Source organism: Anolis sagrei, chromosome Y (assembly GCF_037176765.1).
Source record: "Anolis sagrei isolate rAnoSag1 chromosome Y, rAnoSag1.mat, whole genome shotgun sequence".
In the NCBI taxonomy this organism is placed as follows: domain Eukaryota; kingdom Metazoa; phylum Chordata; class Lepidosauria; order Squamata; family Dactyloidae; genus Anolis; species Anolis sagrei.
Window position 1 is genome coordinate 80,008,720 of NC_090035.1, and position 23,269 is coordinate 80,031,988.

Sequence of the window (23,269 nt, forward strand, 5' to 3'; positions counted from 1 at the left end):
TTTGTCATGTTCTCTTGGGTTTTTGTTTTGCTGGTGCCTTTTTGGATTAATCTTCAAAGTGCTTTTTTATATTGATCTTTTGAAACATTACCTTTGCTTTTAAGAACTTTTTATCTTTTATTTTTAATAAACTATAAAGACTTCTGGCTGAGTGCAGGTGTTTTTCAGCAAGGTGAATCTACTCTGAGGTGCGACAGTCACCCGATTGCACTCAACACCATCAACCCTGAAATGATGAGATGCTTGCGCCACTGAACATGAAATGTGTTCCTTCAAATACCCATTGCTAATTAGTGAGCTACAAGAGAATGTCATTCTTATCACAGACCCTCCAATTTTGCTGGAATTTGAGGCACAGGATCTCTAGGAAAGTGGGAAAATAATGTTATTTTTATTGGACAGAATGCCTCTCTAGGAACCCCTAGGATAGTGTTTCTCAACTTTCTCAATGTCGTAACCCCTTAATACAGTTCCTCATGTTGTGGTGACCCCTAACCATAAAATTATTTTTGTTGCTACTTCATAACTGTCATTTTACTTCTGTTATGAATAGTAATGTAAATATCTGATATGCAGGATGTGTTTTCATTCACTGGACCAAATTTGGCACAAATACCTGATGCGCCCAATCTGAATACTGGTGAGGTTGAGGGGAGGGATTGATTTTGTCATTTGCGAGTTGTAGTTGCTGGGATTTATAGTTGAGGCCATAAAAATCTCCAGGAAGTATGCAAAGAATGAGGAAGTACTTCACCAGTGTCACAAATGGACAGTGAAGTGACAGCTCCCCTGGTGGCCAGAAACTGGAATGTCAAGTAGCTTCTGTGTGTCTATCTATATATGTTGTGTGTCTATGGCATTGAATGTTTTTCTTTTTAAAATATTCCACCAGTCATCCTAAACAATGCACACCTTAAACAACTCAGGGAAGAGTAAGACTTGCTGTCTCCCTTTCTCCCATATAGAAGTGTTTTTATTAAACACTAGGCCTGTGGGACAACGTCTCCCACTATCAAGTGCAAAAAGGGTGCCAGCAAGTAGTAATTGCTGAAGTGAAGAGGCATAGATCCCACAGTGGCAGCTGTCAGTTACCATGGTGCATGTTAGGTGAAGGTACAGTTACTCAAGAGGAAAGACAGGTCAATGCGGACACCCGTCTGCTTTGCAATTCAGATATCGAACAAAAGTGCCTATTCCGGTCTGTTCTGAACGCCCACAGGCTTCCAAGGCCTAAAGGACCAAGCCTCTTCTAGCCATGCCTGTCAAGGACCGAACTTGGGATCTTTCTTGATAACACATTCAGGGTAGTAGTAATAATAATAATAAGAAGAAGAAGAAGAAGAAGAAGAAGTAGTAGTAGTAGTAGTAGTAGTAGTTTTGGAACACAATACACCAGACATCACGATTGTGGAAAAGAAAAAAGTCTGGATTATTGATGTCGCCATTCCAGGTGACAATCGCATTGAGGAAAAACAGAAGGAAAAACTCAGCCGCTATCAAGACCTCAAAATTGAACTGCAAAGGCTCTGGAATAAATCAGTACAGGTGGTCCCAGTGGTCACTGGCGCACTGGGTGCCGTGCCAAAAGATCTCAGCTGGCATTTGGAAACAATAAACATCGACAAAATCACGATCTGTCAACTGCAAAAGGCCACCTGACTTGGATCTGCGCACATCATTCGGAAATACATCACACAGTCAGAGACGCTTGGGAAGGGTTCGAGTTGTGATTTTGTGATACAAAATCCAGCCTATAGATCTTGTTTGCTGTGACATACTGTGCTTTTGTGTGATAATAATAATATTTATTTATTTATACCCCCCGCCACCATCTCCCCAAGGGGACTCGGGGCAGCTTACATGAGGCCAAGCTCAACAACACATCAACATAACAACAAAGCAGTAAGCAAATAAAACAATAGAGTTAATATAACTCACATATAGGCAATAACACAAAAAAATTAAAACCTAATTCAGGTGTGTCTGTCATCTGGAGTTCAGTACTTGCTTTGAGACAAAGCCAAATGATTTCTCCAGTTTCTGAGGAAAAAGCCCTTGCAGAAGGCTCTTGGGATTTGTTTCGATCCGGAGTTGGCTTTGCACGGAGTCGGCTTTGCTATCAGAAATGACCGGATGAAGCACTTGTCCAAAGCACCCATCCGTATTAACAAACAGCTCTCAAACCTCTGAATTAACCTTGCCAAAAACCAACAGGCAACCATCATAAGTGCCTATGCACCAACACTAGATTTATTTATATATTTAAAGGTATCCTGCTTCTCACCAAATGTGCAGAACACACCCTTGAGCGCTCTAACTGGAGGTCAGCTGTGACCAACAGTGCTGTGGAATTTGAGAGGCACGGATGGAGGACGAAAGGGAGAAACATGCCCCACCAATAATAGGATTGAGTCAAACTTCCCACACAGGACCTCCATGACCAACAGAAAATACTGTGTTTTCTGATGGTCTTTGGTGACCCCTTTGACATCCGCTCGTGACCCCCCCCCCCCCCAAGGGATGCCAAACCCCAGGTTGAGAAACGCTGATCTAGGTCCTCCATTCCAATTTTACAGCTAGCTTCCAGTAGAAACTGACAACAGAGTTGTGCTGGAAGACTCAGGAACGACAGTTTTCCACTTTCACTGTGGGTCTGTGCCCCTAAATGCGGAGGGGTGGTTGCATATAAAATAGTAGCATCAAGGTTCACTTTTGAGTTATTTAAAAATATTCAAAAGTTGCAAATGCTGGAATTTTTGGATGTAAAAACTGTGTTTGCAGAAGGGGAGAAGGTGGTTAAAAGTGACCCCCACCCCGCTCTGCCAGCAACCTGAACCGAGGTCAACCTCCCTTTATCTCCCGGCCTTGTGGAACCAGTCAGCCATAAAGCAAGGCTTTAAACAGGGGAAGGGAGTCCGCCCCCACAGGCCACCGGCAGACGCCCAGCCGCAAAGTTTTTGCCAATGGCTGGAGGTTTAACCACCACCCGAGAAAGAGAGAGAGAGAGAGAGCGAACAGCAGACTCACAAAACTGGTTTCTTTGGGATCAGATATAAACGGGTTTGGTTATGCGGCTGTAACAGAAAGTTGAGAAAAATTAAACCAAAATAAAAGCACAGTGGGAGGACCAAGCTACACACACCTGTCGCGAGACGAACGGCGGATTCTCCTGACTTTCATACCAGGGTTAACGTTTTAGAACCAGTACATGCTAAGGCAGGCATGTCGCTGGAAGGGGGGGGGGCTTGGGGGGCTTGAGGGGCTTCAACCCCCCCCCCCCGAAATTCTCAGGGTGGTCTGCAAGAAGGCCTTATTGGTACATTATTTAAACTGTTATGTTTATTCATATCATGATCTGATCACCATACTCTATCTATCTATCTATCTATCTATCTATCTATCTATCTATCTATCTATCTATCTATTTGGCTTGTATACCAATCTGGCTTGGAGTGGTTTACAGCAGTAGATTAAAAACAATACAACCAACTTTAAAATACAATTAAAACGAGACCCGACATAGTCCCGAGTTATTCACCCATCAAAAGCTTGTCGGAAAAGAAAGGTTTTACAGCCTTTCCGAAAAGCAAGTAGCTCTCGGATGGTTCGGGTTTCAACTGGCAAGGCATTCCATAAATAAGGAGCCACAATCGAGAAGGCTCTCTGCCTAGTCAAGGACAGATGATAAGTCCGGATGTTGGGGACTTCAAGCAAATTTTGGTCCGAAGTAATCTCTGGGGTTGGTAGGGGGATAAGCGGGCCCTCGGGTACGCCGGCCCCAGACCATATAAGGCCTTAAATGTTAGTACCAGCACCTTAGAATCATAGAATCAAAGAGTTGGAAGAGACCTCATGGGCCATCCAGTCCAACCCCATTCTGCCAAGAAGCAGGAATATTGCATTCAAATCACCCCTGACAGATGGCCATCCAGCCTCTGTTTCAAAGCTTCCAAAGAAGGAGCCTCCACCACACTCTGGGGCAGAGAGTTCCACTGCTGAACGGCTCTCACAGTCAGGAAGTTCTTCCTCGTGTTCAGATGGAATCTCCTCTCTTGTAGTTTGAAGCCATTGTTCCGCATCCTAGTCTCCAAGGAAGCAGAAAACAAGCTTGCTCCCTCCTCCCTGTGGCTTCCTCTCACATATTTATACATGGCTATCATATCCCCTCTCAGCCTTCTCTTCTTCAGGCTAAACATGCCCAGCTCCTCAAGCCGCTCCTCATATGGCTTGTTCTCCAGACCTTTTATCATTTTAGTCGCTCACCTCTGGACACATTCCAGCTTGTCAATATCTCTCTTGAATTGTGGTGCCCAGAACTGGACACAATATTCCAGATGTGGTCTAACCAAAACAGAATAGAGGGGTAGCATTACTTCCCTAGATCTAGACACTATGCTCCTATTGATGCAGGCCACTTGAAAGTGATCTGGTAGTCAATCGGAAGCCAGTGCAGCTGCTGTAGAATTGGGGTGATATGACACCTCGCCGGCACCCCGGCGAGAAGACGAGCTGCCGCATTTTGCACCAGCTTCAGTTTCCGGATCACTGATAAAGGAAGGCCAATGTAGCGGGCGTTACAGTAGTCAAGCCTCGAGATGACGTTGCCTGGATCACCGTAGCCAGGTCGTTCCTAGATAGGAAGGGAGCCAGTCACCTAGCCTGACATAGGTGGAAAAACGCAGATCTGCTCACAGCAGAGACCTGGACCTCCATTGTGAGCAGAGGGTCCAATAAGACACCAAGGCCTTTTACAGAAGGTGATGGACATAGTGTCTCGCCATCCAGGGTAGGCAGCTGGATCTCCCTCCCACCCGGGCGGCCCAGCCAAAGGACCTCCGTCTTCGCTGGGTTCACCCTCAACCTGCTGGCACGCAACCATCCAGTCACGGCATCAAGGCACTGATGGAAATTTTCGGGTACGGAGTTTGGCCGGCCCTCCATCCTCAGAATGAGCTGAGTGTCATCAGCGTACTGGTGGCACTCAAGCCCAAAGCTCCGCACCAGTCGGGCAAGCGGTCGCATATAGATGTTAATAGAGGAGAGAGAATAGTTCCCTGCGAGACCCCACAAGTTAGCGGAGATCTCTCGGAAACCATCCCTCCCCTCACCACACGCTGTCCCCGATTCTGGAGGAAGGAGGACACCCATTTAAGGGGTATTCCCCTAACCCCAGTCATGGCTAGGCGGTGGGTCAATAGATTGTGGTCGACTGTATAAAATGCTGCTGTGAGGTCCAATAATAACATACCCCATATGCATGGGAGTATTGGCATACCGATACAAAGGGTTTGCTAGAATAGAATAGATCCTCAGCCCACCCCCGAATCAAACTCAGCACACCCTAAATCAAACTCCTGGCTGCAGACCTGCCTGCCATAGTATGATGTGCTATGGAATGGGAGATTTAGTGATCTTGTGGTGGCAGGATGACTCCACAGCATAGTAAACAACAACAACAATGCACTCATGACATGCGCATGGCTGGATGACTGCAATTCACAGGTTCCAGAGAAAGCAAGGCCAGCTATGGATGCAAAAATGTGAGATTGGGAGGCACTAAAAGGGTGCAAATGCCCTTCTAGTGCCTCCCAATCTCAATCCCAATGTCATAAGGGCAGGAGGTGTGGCAGATGAATGGAGGTTGCCCTTAATCAGCTTTCCACAGCAAAATCAAAAGCACGCAATTGGGAATGGAAAAAGTACAGCTTGCAGGACACATGAGGATTCTGGAACCCACTGGCCTCTGAAAACTACTGCCAATCCTCCACAGTCCCTGAACCCCTCTCCAATTAAAGACTTTTGGGCAAACTTTTCAAACAGAAAGTAAAGGTAAAGGTTTTCCCTGACATTATGTCGAGTCCGACTCTGGGGGGTGATGCTCATCTCCATTTCTAAGCTGAAGAACCAGTGTTGACACCTCCTAGGTCAGTGTTTCTCAACCTGGGGGTCAGGACCCCTGTAGGGGTCATGAGGGGTTGTCAGAGGGGTCACCAAAGACCATCAGAAAATACAGTATTTTTTGTTGGTCATGGGTCATAGCAATGCTATTCCACACAGAGGCAATGCAATGAAGATGAAAGAACAATTCAGTGTAGCAGATAACCCAAAGTGAGATGGAAATAGCACAGCTTTGGCTCAACTTACTACAACCTTTCCTTGAGATCACACACACACACACGCACACTCAGCAATGCAAGAATAAAATCTGTTGCCTTTTTCTTAGCAAAAGAGGCTCTGGATTCATTAATGTCATTAATCCTCTGCAATGCCCTGTCTACTTAAATGCAACACCTTTGTGCATGTGTGGACTCTGTCGGCATCTATGAAAACACAACCGCAACACCTCTGCCTTCGATTACAGTGTCAGCAAAAGGGAGCATGGCACCATTAAGGCCACTCCACACTTCTCTTTTGATGCTCAGAAGGGAAATTCCAGCCCCATTTGAACGCAGTGGCATTCACGCGCCATTACGCTGCAGGCAAGGAGAGATGCGAGAGGCAATGGGAGGCACAGACCAGGGACAAAAACGGCAGAACAAACAGAAATGGCTGCGCACAGTTATGGCTCTGGGGTCCACAAATCAGAAGGGCCATCCTCACAATGCGGAAGCCTCTCCGAGCATGAGATTCAGTGGCTTGGAAATGGGAATGCCCACACTAACTTGGCTACTGAATTGGACATGGCTCTCAATAAATGTAAAAATGGCAAAGCAGCTGGCCTGGATGATCTACGGATGGAACAAATCAAGAACTTTGGTCCAAAAGCAAGGTGCTGGCTGCTGGAACTGATGAACAACTGCACTGCATCCTATCAGATCCCCAAAATCTGGAGGAAAGCAAGAGTCATTACCATCTTGAAGGGGGACATGACAGAAGCCTCCTCGCAGGATTGCAGAGCATCCGGGCGTCCCCTGGGCAACATCTTCGTAGATGGCTGATTCTCTCACTTCAGAAGCAACCAGAAACGCACTGCTTAGCCGGTATTGCACTACCTGACATCTGCCGGGAAGTAGCAGCCAATAGCGAAAGGACCAAGGCAGTGACATCTCCAGCCCATCCTCTGTTTGGGTATCAGCCAGCACGCCAATGACTTAAATCAAGAAATAGTTTTCTAAGATCTACAGAGACACTAGCTGGAACACCTCAGCAAGCGAGAGTCCAAAAGTGGCAGGCTCAAACCCAGAACCTCAATCAATGGCTGATACCAAATGAGAGACTCCCTCCTGGGCACACAGAAAACTGGGCAACTTGGAAGCCACTGAACATGAGATGCAGAGCCAACCTTAAGAAATGGAGCCACAAAGTGGAGTCCATGACATGCGAGTGTGGAGAAGAGCAAACCACAGACCACCTACTGCGATGCACCCTGAGCCCTGCCACATGCACAATGACCTTCTTGCAGCAGAGACCTTCTTGCAGCAACACCAGAGGCACTCCAAGTGGCCAGCTACCGGTCAAAGGACATTTAATAGAATACCAAGTCTGCAAACTTTGTGTTTTGTTGGTTTGTCTGTTTTTAATGCAACACAACGGTTTTGGTTCGTTCCTGACACGATAATAAATAAATAAATAAATAACTTGGCACAAACTTCATTGGCTCTTCAAATTCCCATCACATTCTCTTATGCTCCTTGCTTTGTATATGTACTCCATATCATAAGATTTTTAAATTAATTGTAATGAGAAATAAAAAAAGGAAAAGCAAAGTTTGTAAAACTATGACATCTTTACAAAACTGAATCTAAAAGAATGAGATTAAGCTAACACCTATCTACACTGATTTATATACCACTAGCCATCCCCTGCCATGCATTGCTGTGGCCAGGTCTGTGTATATGTGTTTTGTGTGTGGATATATTTGTGTATATGTGATATATGTGGTTTTGCACATGCATTGTAATGTATTTTTTTTATTTTTTGGCTTTTTAAGTCTCTTCCACTGTGTTTTCACGTTTTTTTGAGTGGTGGTTACTCATTGACCTGATAGGTGTCTGGTGTCCAAATTTGGTATCAATTTGTCCAAATAAGGAGGTTTGTGGCCATTTCTATTCTAATTAAATAGTACTAATAGGTCAATTATCCAAAGTCTCTAAAGCAGCATTCCTCAACCTGGGGGGTCGGGGCACCTGGGGTGGGGGTCACAACGGGGTGTCAGAGGAGTCACCAAAGACCATCAGAAAACACAGAATGAGGATTCTGTGTGGGAAGTTTGACCTTTGATCCAATTCTATCATTGGTGGGATTCAGAATGCTCTTTGAATGTAGGTGTACTATAAATCCCAGTAATTACAACTCCCAAATGTCAAGGATTATTCCCCCGCCAACTCCACCAGTGCTCACATTTGGGCATATTGCGTATTTGTGCCAAGTTTGGTCCAGATCCATCATTGCTTGAGTCTACAGTGATCTCTGGATGTAGGTGAACTACAACTCCAAAACTCAAGGTAAATGCCCACCAAAACCTTCCAGTATTTTCTCTTGGTCGTGGGAGTACTGTGTGCCAAGTTTGGTTCAATTCCATCGTTGGTGGAGTTCAGAATGCTCTTTGATTGTAGGTGAACTATAAATCCCAGCAACTACAACTCCCAAATGACAAAATCAATCCCACCCAGCTCCACCAATATTCAAACTGGGGTGTATCGGGTATTTGTGCCAAATTTGGTCCAGTGAATGAAAATACATCAGATATTTACATGACGATTCATAACAGTAGCAAAATGAGAGTTATGAAGAAGCAACGAAAATAATGTTATGGTTGGGGCATCACCACAACATGAGGAACTTTATCAAGGGGTTGAGAACCACTGCTCTACACTCTTTTGCCGATATAAATATATAAATAGTACAAAACATATCTATATACTATTAATACTATTTTAGTCAACAAATCCTGCTGTGGTCATCTTCCTTTGGTTCTTTAGAAATTCAAATACAGGCTCTCCATTCTTCTTTTTGTGAATGTGTTTACAATAATTTGTCCATTTTGGCCATTTCAAAAACTTTTGTAATCCAATCTTCTGATGTTACTATGTTTCGTTGTTTCCGTCCTAATCTTTCTTGAAGTCCATCAAGGAGTTCTATATGTCAAAGGTGATGGACAACCTACAATATTAGACCTTGTTGGTGTCCACCTTTTCTCCCCATTCAGTGACCATGACCTCGATGAAAGGATCGACTCTGCCTCTTTCAGCCATGACAAATGTTTATTGCTTTCTTACATTCCCTGTTATGCCTGGAAGCTGGCCACCAAATGCCTACACAATGCTGCCTACACTTCCTTCCTCTCAACCCCTCCTCAGATCCCATAAACATTCCTATGAGCCACTCTTCACTGGATTTTAGACTGTCTTTAATCTATCTATATAAATAAAAATGTAATAGGGTTGTTATAGGTTTTTTCGGGCTATATGGCCATGGTCTAGAGGCATTCTCTCCTGACATTTCGCCTGCATCTATGGCAAGCATCCTCAGAGGTAGTGAGGACCTCACAACCTCTGAGGATGCTTGCCATAGATGCAGGCAAAACGTCAGGAGAGAATGCCTCTAGAACATGGCCATATAGCCCGAAAAAACCTACAACAACTCAGTGGTTCCGGCCATGAAAGCCTTCGACAATACAAAAATGTAATATTCATTTGAGGGATTGACAGAACTCAATAACCACTGGACGAATTGACACCAAATTTGGACACAAGACACTTCTCAGGCCAACGAGTCACCATCGCTCATAAAAACACAGAAAAACACAGCTGAAGGGAGTTAAAAAGCAAAAAACCCAAAAAAACATTACAACACACGCGCAAAACCACATATATATACACAAACACACATATATACACAAACACATATATACTCACATATATGCATACACACACACAAAACACATACACAGAAAGAAGGAGGGAAGGAGAGAAGGAAGGAAAGAAAGAAATGTAGAGAAGGAAAGAAGAAGAGAAGGAGGAAGAGAAGAAGGGGGAAAAGGAGGGAAGGAGAGAAAGAAGGAAAGAAAGAAAGGTAAAGAAGGGAGGAAGGAGAGAAGGAGGGAGAGAAAGAGAAAATAGAGTGTGTTGCAGTAATCTATCCGGGATGTAACAAGAGCATGGACCACTGTGGCCAGATCAGACTTCCCAAGGTACGGGCACAACTGGTGCATAAGTTTTAAAGAGGTAGAGAAGGAAGAAAGGAGAGAAAGAGGGAGGGAAAGAAGAAGGGGGAAGGAAGGAAAGTTAGAGAAAGAAGGAAAGAGAGAAGGAAAGAAAAATGGGAAAGAAGGAAGGAAAGAGGGAGCAAAGGAAGGGGGGAAGATGTAGAGAAAGAGGGAGGTCACTCGTTGGCCTGAGAGGTGTCTTGTGGCCAAATTTGGTGTCAATTCGCCCAGTAGGTTTTGAGGTCTGTTAATCCCACAAACGAACATTACATTGTATTGTCGAAGGCTTTCATGGCTGGAATCACTAGGTTCTTGTGGGTTTTTTCGGGCTATAGGGCCATGTTCCAGAGGCATTTCTCCTGACGTTTCGCCTGCATCTATGGCAAGCATCCTCAGAGGTATGCTTCTATGGCACGCATCCTCACCTCTGAGGATGCTTGCCATAGATGCAGGCGAAACGTCAGGAGAAATGCCTCTAGAACATGGCCATATAGCCCGAAAAAACCCACAAGAACCTAGAACATTACATTTTTATTTATATAGACTATTATTATTATTATTATTATTATTACTACAATAGAAGTCACATTGCATCCCTGAATTTATTGGGTTCCAATGGAGCAAAGCAAAGCAGTAAACAGGCTTACGGCCTTTGATTTTCTCAGCCTGCGATCATGAGCCACCTCGGTTATATTTCGTTTTCCAATGCAGTCTCTCTCGCTGCTCTTTTCCTAATATCTTTCCAGTGATATCCAGGCAGCTTTTCAAACCATATTTCCTTCTGAAAGGAAGGTTTCTTGCTTTCAAGGAGCCAAGAAAGCTTCTCTCGCCCGCCCCGCTCCTCAGATAAGAAGGCCCTGTACTTAGGGGATTCGAACACGGGCAGAAACCTGTAATCTAAAAATATCAGCATTCAACTAAGATTACAAAAGCAGGGGGGAAAAACACCTTTGGAGACAAGCTGGGGTATTTATGGCAGGAGCTTTCCCCACTATTGAGGGATTTATCTGTAATTATTTTGTAGGCTGCGTGAACATATATAGGCGGAGATAAAGGACAAGTATTTAAATGCAATTAAGAACAACCGCTTCCAGCCGAAGAATTGCGCTAGATCCAAATCAGTTAAGTCTCTTAATGCTGAAAATGTGTGTGGTGTGCCTCCTCCGTGTTGCTTGTTGAATTATGGAGATTGGTATTAAAATAAATCGTGCCAATTCCTTCCTCTCCCTGCTTAGGATTCCAGTCACCAAAAGGAGCAGAAAAGTCTACGAAAACAAGGGCAGGATGAAGGTCAAGGAAAGTCCTCCCAACACAATCTGATGCCTCTCAGATGTACCAGAAGACTGGGTGTGGAAGATAGGAGTTGTACTCCAATGCCTGTGAGAAACATGGTCGGGGAAGGTGGGAGTTGAAGTCCAATGTGTGTAAGGAATATAGCTGAGGAGGATGAGAGTTGTAAGCCAATGTGTGCAAGGAACATGGCTGGTTAAGATGGGGTTTTTTAGTCCAATCTAAATGGGGAACATGGCCAGGGTGGACAGAAGTTGTAGTCCAATTTATATGGAAAACATAGCTAGGGAGGATGGGAGTTGTAGTCCAATCGATATGGAGAATATGGCCAGGGAGGACAAGAGTTGTAGTCCAATCTATATGGAGAACATGGTCAGGGAGGACAGGAGTTGTAGTCCAATCTATATGGAGAACATGGCCACAAAGGGAGTTGTAGTCCAATTTATATGGGGAATGTGGCTAGGGAAGACGGGAGTTGTAGTCCAATCTATATGAGGAATGTGGCTGGGGAGGATGGGGGTTGTAGTCCAATCTATATTGGGAATGTGGCTGGGGAGGACGGGAGATGCAGTCCAATCTATATGGAGAGCATGGCTGGGGAGGACGAGAGTTGTAGTCTAATCTATATTGGGAATGTAGCTGGGGAGGATGGGACTTGTAGTCCAATCGATATGGAGAACATGGCTGGGGAGGATGGGAGATGTAGTCCAATCTATATGGAGAACGTGGCTGGGGAGGACGGGAGATGTAGTCCAATCTATATGGAGAATGTGGCTGGGAAGGACGGGAGTTGTAGCCCAATCTATATGGAGAATGTGGCTGGGGAGGGCGGGAGTTGTAGTCTAAACTATATGGAGAACATGGCCAGAGTGGACAGAAGTTGTAGTCCAATGTATATGGAGAAAATAGCTAAGGAGGATGGGAGTTGTAGTACAATCTATATGGGGAATGTGGTTGAGGAGGACGGGAGTTGAAGTCCAATCTATATGGGGAAAATGGCCGGGGAGGACGGGATTTATAGTCCAATCTATATGGAGAGCATGGCTGGGAGGATGGGAGTTGTAGTCCAATCTATATGGGGAATGTGGCTGGGGAGGACGAGACTTGTAGTCCAATCTATATGGAGAACATGGCTGGGGAGGACGGGACTTGTAGTCCAATTTATATGAGGAATGTAGCTGGGGAGGATGTGAGCTGCAGTCCAACATGTGCATGGAACATAACTGGAGAAAATGGGAATTGTATATGGGGCATATGTTGAGGAATGACTTTCCTAGGACCTGGGACAGCTGCAGGTGTCCATTTATCAATGGACACCTGCAGCTGTCCCAGGTCCTAGGAGAGCCATTTCTTGACATTCCTACACTATGCTCTGTAGCATATGACCTCTGATACTTGTTGATTATCTCTACTACTACTACTACTGCTATTATGAGTAGTAATATTTATATTCCTCTTCTTCTTTTTCAAAGGAGACTTAAAGTGACTAACACTAAAAATCATACTATATGTAAATTAAAACCCAGATCGTACAAACATCAAAATAGAAGTAAACACAGAACCTATTAAAAATACATAGTTAAAACCATTAACTGTTAACCAGAGCCCCCAGTGGCACAGTGGATTAAACTGCTGAACTGTTGAACTTGCTGACCAAAAAAGGAGTGGGGTGAGCTCCTGCTGTTAGATCCAGCTTCTGCCAACCTAGCAGTGTGAAAATAATAGAATCATAGAGTTGGAAGAGACCTCATGGGCCATCCAGTCCAACCCCATTCTGCCAAGAAGCAGGAAAATCACATTCAAAGCACCCTCAACAGATGGCCATCCAGCCTCTGTTTAAAAGCTTCCAAAGAAGGAGCCTCCACCACACTCCGGGGCAGAGAGTTCCACTGCTGAACAGCTCTCACAGTCAGGAAGTTCTTCCTAATGTTCAGATGGAATCTTCTTTCTTGTAATTTGAAAAACATGCAAATGTGAGTGGAAGATAATGGCGCTTCATGCAGTCATGCTGGCCAATTGACCGTGGAGGTGTCTACGGACAACACCGGCTCTTTGGCTTAGAAATGGAGATGAGCCCCACCCCCAGAGTCAGACACAAGTTGACTTAATGTCAGGGGAAAACCTTTACCTTTACTTTAAAACCACTTAGAAAGCTGTTAAACTACAGAAAACAGAGCACCATCTGGCTGGACCTCAAAAACTTGGTTGATTCCACCACTGTCTCTCCAATATCTCCCTTCCTTCCTTCCTTCGCCTCTTCTCAAGAACTTCTCACAGCCAGACACTTAGTTTTGCAACCTCAGTATATGTTTACATAGGAAGACAAACGCCCACAGGAGCCTAAAAGTTGTATTATCTAATTGTCTGTGTGTGCCTTCTCGTCTCCTGCTGAGTTACGGCAACCCCATGCATTTTTCATAGGGTTCTCTTAGGCAAGCAATACTCAGAGGTGGTTTTTCCAGTTCCTTCCTCCGAAACGGAGCCTACAGTCCCCGACATTCGTTGGTGGTCTCCCATCTAAGCCCTAACCAACTAATTAACACCCCCAAATTAGACAGGACTCTGTACCTTTAAGGCAGTGTTTCTCAACCTGGGGGTCAGGACCCCTGGGGGGATGACGAGGGGGTGTCAGAGGGGTCACCAAAGACCATCAGAAAACACAATATTTTCTGATGGTCATGGGGTTTCCATGTGGGAAGTTTGCCCCAATACTATTGTTGGTGGGGTTCAGAATGCTCTTTGATTGTAGGTGAACTATAAATCCCAGTAACTGAGTCCCCCTTAGGGGGCTGAGAAGGGCGGGGTAGAAGTACCCGAAATAAATAAATAAATAAACAAACAAACTACAGCTCCCAAATGTCAAGGTCTATTTCCCCCAAACTCCACCAGTATCTACATTTGAGCATATTGAGTATCCATGCCAAGTTTGGTCCAGATCTATTATTGTTTGAGTCCACAATGCTCTCTGGATGTAGGTGAACTACAACTCCAAAACTCAAGGTCAATGCCCACCAAATCCTTCCAGTATTTTCTATTTGTTGTGGGAGTTCTAGGTGCCAAGTTGGGTTCAATTCCATCGTTGCTTGAGTTCAGAATGCTCTTTGATTATAGGTGAACTATAAATCCCAGCAACTACAGCTCCCAAATGTCAAGGTCTATTTTCCCCAAACTCCACCAGTACCTACATTTGAGTATATTGAATATCTATGCCAAGTTTGGCCCAGATCTATTATTGTTTGAGTCCACAGTGCTCTCTGGATATAGGTGAATTACAACTCCCAAACTCAAGGTCAATGCCCACCAAACCCTTCCGGTACACTATTTTCTGTTGGTCATGGAAGTTCTGTGTGCCAAGTTTGGTTCAAATCCATCGCTGGCAGTGTTCAGAATGCTCTTTGATTATAGGTGAACTATAAATCCCAGCAACTACAACTCCCAAATGGCAAAATCAATCCTCCCCCAACCCCACTAGCATTCACATTTGGGCGTCTTGGGTATTTGTGCCCAGTTGGGTCCAGTGAATGAAAATACATCCTGCATATCAGGTATTTACATTATGATTTATAATATAAAACAAAATCACACCAAATTTGGCAACAAAACGTCTCACAACACAAGGAGTGATCATCACTCAAAAAATTATGATTTTGTCATTTGGGAGTTGTAGTTGCTGGGATTGTCTACCTACAATCAAAGAGCATTCTGAACTCCATCAACGATGGAATTGAACCAAACTTGGCACACAGAACTCCCATGACCAACAGAAAACACTGGAATGATCTGGTGGGCATTGATCTTGAGTTTGGGAGTTGTAGTTCACCTACATCCAGAGAGCACTGTGGACTCAAACAATAATGGATCTGGACCAAACTTGGCACAAGCACTCAATGTGCCCAAATATGAACACAGATGGAGTTTGAGGTAAATAGACCTCGACATTTGGGAGTAGTAGTCACTGGGATTTATAGTTCACCTACAATCAAAGAGCATTCTGAACTGCACCAATGATGGAATTGAACCAAATGTGGCACACAGGACTCCCATGACCAACAGAAAATACTGGAAGGGTTTGGTGGGCATTGACCTTGGGTTTGGGAATTGTAGTTCATCTACATCCAGAGAGCACTGTGGACTCCACCAATAATGGATCTGGACCAAACTTGGCACAAGCACTCAATGTGCCCAAATATGAACACAGATAGAGTTTGGGGGAAATAAACCTTGACATTTGGTTGTTGTAGTCACTGGGATTCACAGTTCACCTACAATCAAAGAGCATTCTGAACTCCATCAACGATGGAATTGAACCAAACTTGGCACACAGAACTCCCATGACCAACAGAAAATACTGGAAGGGTTTATTGGGCATTGACCTTGAGTTTGGGAGTTGTAGTTCACCTACATCCAGAGAGCACTGTGGACTCAAACAATAATGGATTGGACCAAACTTGGCATGAATACTCAATGTGCCCAAATATAAACACAGATGGAGTTTGGGGAAAATAGACCTTGATATTTGGGAGTTCTAGTCACTGGGATTCACGGTTCACCTACAATCAAAGAGTATTCTGAACCCCACGAACGACAGAATCAGGGCAAACTTCCCACCCAGAACCCCCATGACCAGCAGAAAATACTTAAGACCATCCAAGGCCATTTTCCAGATCAACAGACTGGGCCACAGCAACGCGTGGCAAGGGGCAGCTAGTGATTTATAACAGTAGTAAAATGACTGTTATGAAGTAGCAACGAAAATTTTTGGGGGTCACCACAACATGAGGAACCAGATTAAGGGGTCGCGGCGTTAGGTGGGTTGAGAACCACTGCATTAACGTTTCCTTAGCTCTCTCCAACCAGAGACCTAATCTCATATCACGGGACAACAGCAGCAAAATGACAGTTCTGAAGTAGCAACGAAAATAATGTTATGTTTGGGGGTCACCACAACATGAGGAACCGGATTAAGGGTTCGCGGTGTTAGGTGGGTTGAGAACCACTGCATTAACGTTTCCTTAGCTCTCTCCAACCAGAGACCTAATCTCATATCACGGGACAACAGCAGCAAAATGACAGTTCTGAAATAGCAACGAAAATAATGTTATGTTTGGGGGTCACCACAACATGAGGAAGTGGATTAAGGGGAAGGTCGAGAAACACTGCTGTAAGGTATTTAGGCAGAAACTATCTAATTGGGAGACGGGTTTAATGTGGAAAGAGCTATCCAGATTCAGATTCAGGAGTATAGGAACGGCTTATTGAGTTTTTTCGAGCCTCGCCCCGTTCCCAAACCTTCCCCAAACGAGTGGTTCAGGCCACAATCAACTGGGCGGTGCGGACGCCCACAGAAGACAATTTCAGGAGGAAAACTGTAATTACATTTCCACTGCCGTTGCAGCCTATCCATTTGGAAATGCAGTGGGCCGTGATGAAAAATACAAGGAAGGGAACAGAAAGTGGTTCACAAAGAGCCCTCTTATTTTTCCCCCCAGGTAAGGGATTTCTCCACAAAACGGCACTAAATGTAGGACGAAAACTCCCACTCCCAGAAAGTTTAATCTGACTCCAAAGCGCAAACACAGAGAGGAGAGAAAGAAGGGAAACTCCCTCCGCAAGAAAGTTTTCTCTCTCTTTCCCAACTTGGTCAAAGTTTAACCCATCTCCAAGGAAAAGGAAAATCAATTGGAGGAGAGGAAGACGTGCGGATGGAGAGCCCACCCTTCCTGAAACTCTAACGAAAAAGGAGAAGGCATGACCAGGAAGGAGTAAACGCACTCACCTCTGTCATTGCGGGACTTCCTGGAAAGGGGGAAGAACAAATCCCAAGGCAAAGGAGGGTGGGGTACGAGGCAAAAAGGACCTCAAAAGGGGAAATATTCTGGATTCGAACAGGAAAAATATTCCGATCCGGAAGGTGGGGATTAGGTTTTCGTCTCCGCTCCGGGAGAGGAGAAAGTCGGTTGGTCTGTCCCCGTAGCAGACACTTGATCCTGCCGTCCGCATTCCCTCGACTACTACACAAGTTTCCTGACGTTGCAAGGCCAGAAGCGCCGCCCCTCCCGCCAGCACTCTGAGTTCAATGGCAGGGGAGAGGGCGGCTGCCTTGCTTTCCTACGCCAGAGTATTATTTGGGTTGTTGTAGGTTTTTTCAGGCTATATGGCCATGTTCTAGAGGCATTCTCTCCTGACATTTTGCCTGCATCTATGGCAGGTAGTGAGGTCTCTTGGAACTAGGAAAAAGAGTTTATATATCTGTGGAATGTCCAGGGTGGGACAAAGAACTCTTGTCTATAGGAGCTAGGTGTGAATGTTTCAACTGACCACCTTGTTTAGCATTTGATGGCGGGACCGAGAGCAGGACGTCCCCAGAAGATCTTAGTTTCCTGAGTGTCCACTGGTAAATGCAGTAACACAGGAGGAGGAAGAGGAAGGAAAAACACACACAAGCTCAGTCCTTCAATGGGTCCTGTTGAGTAGCTAAGTAACTCTGGGTGTACATGAAGTGTTGGGAAGAGGCTGAATTTATTTCATTTTATTCATTTACCCTCTTTATACCCTGCCTTCTCAATCCCATAAGGGACTCGAGGTGGCTTATACGTATAGGCAACTATACACAAAGGCATCACTGCCTCAGTCACCATATAATTTTAGAGTTATTTCAGTTTTTGGAGAAGGGATTTATTTATTTATTTGCAAACATTCAATGCCACAGGCACACAAGATAGAATGATAGAACCCTAGAGTTGGAAGAGACCTCATGGGCCATCCAGTCCAAGTCCATCCTGCCAAGAAGAAGGAAAATCACATTCAAAGCCTCCCCAACAGATGGCCATCCAGCCTTTGTTTAAAAGCCTCCGAAGAAGGAGCCTCCACCAAACTCTGGGGCAGAGAGTTCCAAAGCTGAACAGCTCTCACAGTCAGGAAGTTCTTCCTCATGCTAAGAAACAGGAAAATCACATTCAAAGCCTCCCTGACAGATGGTCATCCAGCCTCTGTTTAAAAGCCTCTGAAGAAGGAGCCTCCACCACATTCTGGGGTAGAGATTTCCACTGCTGACTAGACAGACACACAGAGGGTATTTAACTTTCCAGCAGTTTGAATCAGGGAGTGGGGTGGGTTAAGCTCCCATCCGTCAGCTCCAGCTTCTCATGTGGAAACATGAGAGAAGCTTCCCATAGTATGGTAAAACATCTGGGCAACGTCCTTGCAGAATGCCAATTTTCTCATACCAGAAGCAACTTGAAGTTTCTCAAGTCACACACACACACACATACACACACGCACACAAATAGTAAAACATGTCTCCTTGGAATTGGGTACATCTTAGCCTTGGGATGGGACATAGAAACCATATATGGTCCTACCAACAAGAAAGACAGATACAACCCATCGCTCTTTGGACATCTTTCCACATTAACAGGAACCTGGAATTGCAGCAGAGATAGAGTCAGTGTCCCTCCTTCCAGCCTTTATCTGCAGGCAAACATGAAACCTCTTCCCATCTCACACACCTTCCCTCTTCCTATTTTTGCATTTTCTGCTGCATTGGGCTGATGTTAAGTCAGAAGGGGCATCTACTTCCCTGGCTCCACATCACCAGCATTTCCCTTTACGCCAGTTGAAAAAGACACTGAGGCAGAGCCAACAAAACAGGGACTTTGGACCCTTCTGTCAACTTGCTCCCAGTTTCACTTGACGATGCTTCCAATCTTAGAAACAGGATTTAAATACACCAGAGGCGAGGCAAGGAGTGGCCTGGAGCTCTTAAGAGCCAACGAAAGCAAGGAGGAAAGAATCCAAGTATCTCTATTTAAAACATAAATGTCACCCAGTCCCTTCCAGCTAGTTGCCCGGACGGAATTGAAGAACTTAATCATTTACAACAGGCAAACAGGTTTGGAATCAGTAAGAAACTATGCGTGCTATATCAAAAGCAAAATATATAAAAATGAAAAATAAAATCTATATAAATAAAAATGTAATGTTCGTTTGTGGGATTAACATAACTCAAAAACCACTGGATGAAGTGATACCAAATCTGGACACAATATACCTATCAGACCAACAAGTGTCCATTATCCCCTAAAAACACAGACACACACACACAAACCCAGCGGAACAGACTTAAAAACTCAAAAAATACACCATATATGCTCATATACATATACACATGCCACCACATTCATACACACACACTGGTATATATATACACAAGCACACACAAATATACATATATTGTTGTTCATTCGTTCAGTCGTCTCCGACTCTTCGTGACCTCATGGACCAGTCCACGCCAGAGCTCCCTGTCGGCCGTCACCACCCCCAGCTCCTTCAAGGTCAGTCCAGTCACTTCAAGGATACCATCCATCGTGTTCAACTTTGTCTCTAGTCTCCTTCCCTCCAGTGAGCAGCCGGGTTTTATTTCCTGGAGGATGGACTGGTTGGATCTTCTCGCAGTCCAAGGCACTCTCAGAACTTTCCTCCAACACCACAGTTCAAAAGCATCTCTCTTCCTTCGCTCAGCCTTCCCTAAGGTCCAGCTCTCACATCCGTAGGTTACTACAGGGAATACCATGGCTTTGACTAGGCAATGGATCTTTGTTGCTAGTCTGATGTCTCTACTCTTTATTAGTTTATCGAGATTGGACATTGCTCTCCTCCCAAGAAGTAAGCGCCTTCTGATTTCCTGGCCACAGTCTGCATATATATGTATACACACCTCCAAGGTCATGTGGCCCGCATGACTGCATGGAGTGCCGTTACCTTCCCGCCGGAGCAGTACCTATAGATCTACTCACATTTGCATGTTTTCGAACTGGAATATTGTGTCCAATTCTGGGCACAATTGAAGAGAGATATTAACAAGCTGGAATGTGTCCACAGGAGGGCGACTAAAATGATCAAGGGTCTGGAGAACAAGCCCTATGAGGAGCGGTGGAACTCTCTGCCCCGGAGTGTGGTGGAGGCTCCTTCTTTGGAACCTTTTAAACAGAGGCTGGGTGGCCATCTGTCAGGGGTGATTTGAATGCAATATTCCTGCTTCTTGGCAGAATGGGGTTGGACTGGATGGCCCATGAGGTCTCTTCCAACTCTTTGATTCTATGATAGGTTGGCAGAAGCTGGGGCTAACAGTGGGAGCTCACCCCACCTCCCTGGATTCAAATCGGCAACCTTTCAGTCAGCAAGTTGTGCAGCTCAGCGGTTCAACCCGCTGCACCACTGGGAGCTTCAGGACTTATTATTATTACGAGATATGAAATCTGGAGCTTGGCAGCCAGAGAGTGCTTCTGGAGGGCGCATAATGTTCCGGAGAATCTACGCGGAAACATTATCTTTGGAAAAAGTATTGTATTTTTAGCACCGTCTTGCTGGCGCTTCGGAGCCGAAGGATGTTATCTTTTGGCAGAGAGAAAAATGGTCCCTAGGTTTGGAAGAAAACAAGCGAAGGTGCCTCCGTGTGCAAAGTTCCTCTCTGCTCCGTGTTCTGGCAGCGGAGAAGATGAGCTCTCAACCCACGCAAGTCTAAGTCCCAAAACTTTTCATACACATTTATTAAAACCTACAGAAGAGATGCGGTTTTGGATGGTACAAACGGTTTATATCCCAAGTTAAAAGAGGCACAAATTCCTCTAAGCCCCAAGACTAGGCTTGAAATGTGTCCGGATTTGGAAGGGTTTACACACAAACACAGTCATGACTCAAAGCTCTTGAGATTCCCATGCTATTGTTTCCCACTGCAATGGGAAGTACGGAGGTTGCGTATCCAGCATGATTTTGCAGAAGAGGAAGGGGTTAAGAGAAGCCAGGGAAAAGCAGAGCCAGGACGGCCCCAAGATTTCCGCCTCCAGCCAATGAGGCAAAGAGGTTGGAAACCAAACCAGCCTATCCAGCAAGGCATGTCTCCCTGATTCGGAGGAGGGAAGAGGGAAGAGAGGGGAAAGGTCAAGGTAGGGTGGATCCCGAAATGCAGAAAGGTGGAAGGAAACACTGAGGAGATGCCACTCGCGGTGGATATCACAGCAAATGGCACCTCACACACACACCCAACACGGGCTGAAAATGCTGAATGCTCAGAATGCTCCTGTTTGATTTCCACAGGGGAAAAAAAAATATTAGAAATCATAGAATCAAAGAATCCAAGAGTTGGAAGAGACCTCATGGGCCATCCAGTCCAACCCCCTACCAAGAAGCAGAAATATTGCATTCAAATCACCCCTGACAGATGGCCATCCAGCCTCTGTTTAAAAGCCTCCAAAGGAGCCTCCGCCACACTCCGGGGCAGAGAGTTCCACTGCTGAACGGCTCTCACAGTCAGGAAGTTCTTCCTAATGTTCAGATGGAATCTCCTTTCTTGTAGTTTGAAGCCATTGTTCCACGTCGTAGTCTCCAAGGAAGTAGAAAACAAGCTTGCTCCCTCCTCCTCCCTGTGGCTTCCTCTCATATATTTATGCATGGCTATCATATCTCCTGTCAGCCTTCTCTTCTTCAGGCTAAACATGCCCAGCTCCTTAAGCCGCTCCTCGCAGGGCTTGTTCTCCAGACCCTTGATCATTTTAGTCGCCCTCCTCTGGACACATTCCAGCTTGTCAATATCTCTCTTGAATTGTGGTGCCCAGAATTGGACACAATATTCCAGGTGTGGTCTAACCAAAATGGAATAGAGCATAGGTAGAATTACTTCCCTAAATCTATTTTGCTCTCCATGCCCAGTGGCACATTGGTGTGGATCTCCATTCTAAATTTCACTCACAAAAATTTTGTGCAAGTACAAAACACACAACTGAAGCAAGTCAGTATCCTCCACTTGCTTTCTTGGAAAGTAAATGCTTCCAAGGACGGCTCATCCAACTCGGGTTCAAAACATAATAATAATAATAATAATAATAATAATAATAATAATCTTTATTTATAACCCCCCAACCATCTCCCCCAATGGGGACTCGATGCGGCTTACATGGGGCCAAGGCCGAACAACAAATTACAATACAAAAATACAAATTGCAATAAAATAAACAACATTACAATCTCTCTATATAAAAATGCTCTGTGCATAACGAGTACCTTAAAAACAAAAGATCCAATGAACGAAATCACACCAAATTTGGCAACAAAACGTCTCACAACACAAGGAGTGACCACCACTCAGAAAATTATGATTTTGTCATTTGGGAGTTATAGTTGCTGGGATTTATAGTTCACCTACAATCAAAGAGCATTCTGAACTCCACCAACGATGGAATTGAACCAATCTTGGCACACAGGACTCCCATGACAAACAGAAAACACTAGAAGGGTTTGGTGGGCATTGACCTTCAGTTTTGGAGTTGTAGTTCACCTACATCCAGAGAGCACTGTGGACTCAAACAATGACGGATTTGGAACAAACTTGGCATGAATATTCCAAATGCCCAAATATGATCACAGATGGAGTTTGGGGGAAATAGACCTTGACATTTGGGAGTTGTAGTCACTGGGATTCACAGTTCACCTACAATCAAAGAGCATTCTGAACCCCGCGAATGACAAAATCAGGGCAAACTTTCCACACATAACCCCCATGACCAACAGAAAATACTTAAGGCCACCCAATCCAACTCCCTTCACCAGTGCAAGAAAATGTCATCAGACCCCTCCTGACAAAGAGCCATCCAGCCATAGATATAGATAAATATATTTAACTTTCATACTCACAGATATACTGTAGTATTACAAATTTGAAAGGGACCCCTAAAGAAGAACAATTATATGTTGAATGTTCCAGAGTGGGCAAACCAGACAATCACCACATTAACACTGACAAAGAAACAGCAAGAAATACCCATTTTTCCTACTTCC

General features: G+C 44.8%; 1 protein-coding gene across 3 annotated transcripts in view; it reads right to left on the reverse strand.

Annotated features, from left to right (window-relative positions):
* Window positions 1-23,269, reverse strand: part of PAK4 (p21 (RAC1) activated kinase 4) — a 129,963-nt gene that overhangs the window by 61,604 nt on the left and 45,090 nt on the right. The window contains exon 1 of one of the 3 annotated variants that reach the window (XM_067461418.1): window positions 17,214-17,456. The exons of the other annotated variants lie outside the window; for them this stretch is intronic. The gene's annotated coding sequence lies outside the window, so the exon portion shown is untranslated. Of the gene's footprint in view, window positions 1-17,213; window positions 17,457-23,269 lie in introns of those variants that run through there. 3 annotated transcript variants of the gene reach the window in all.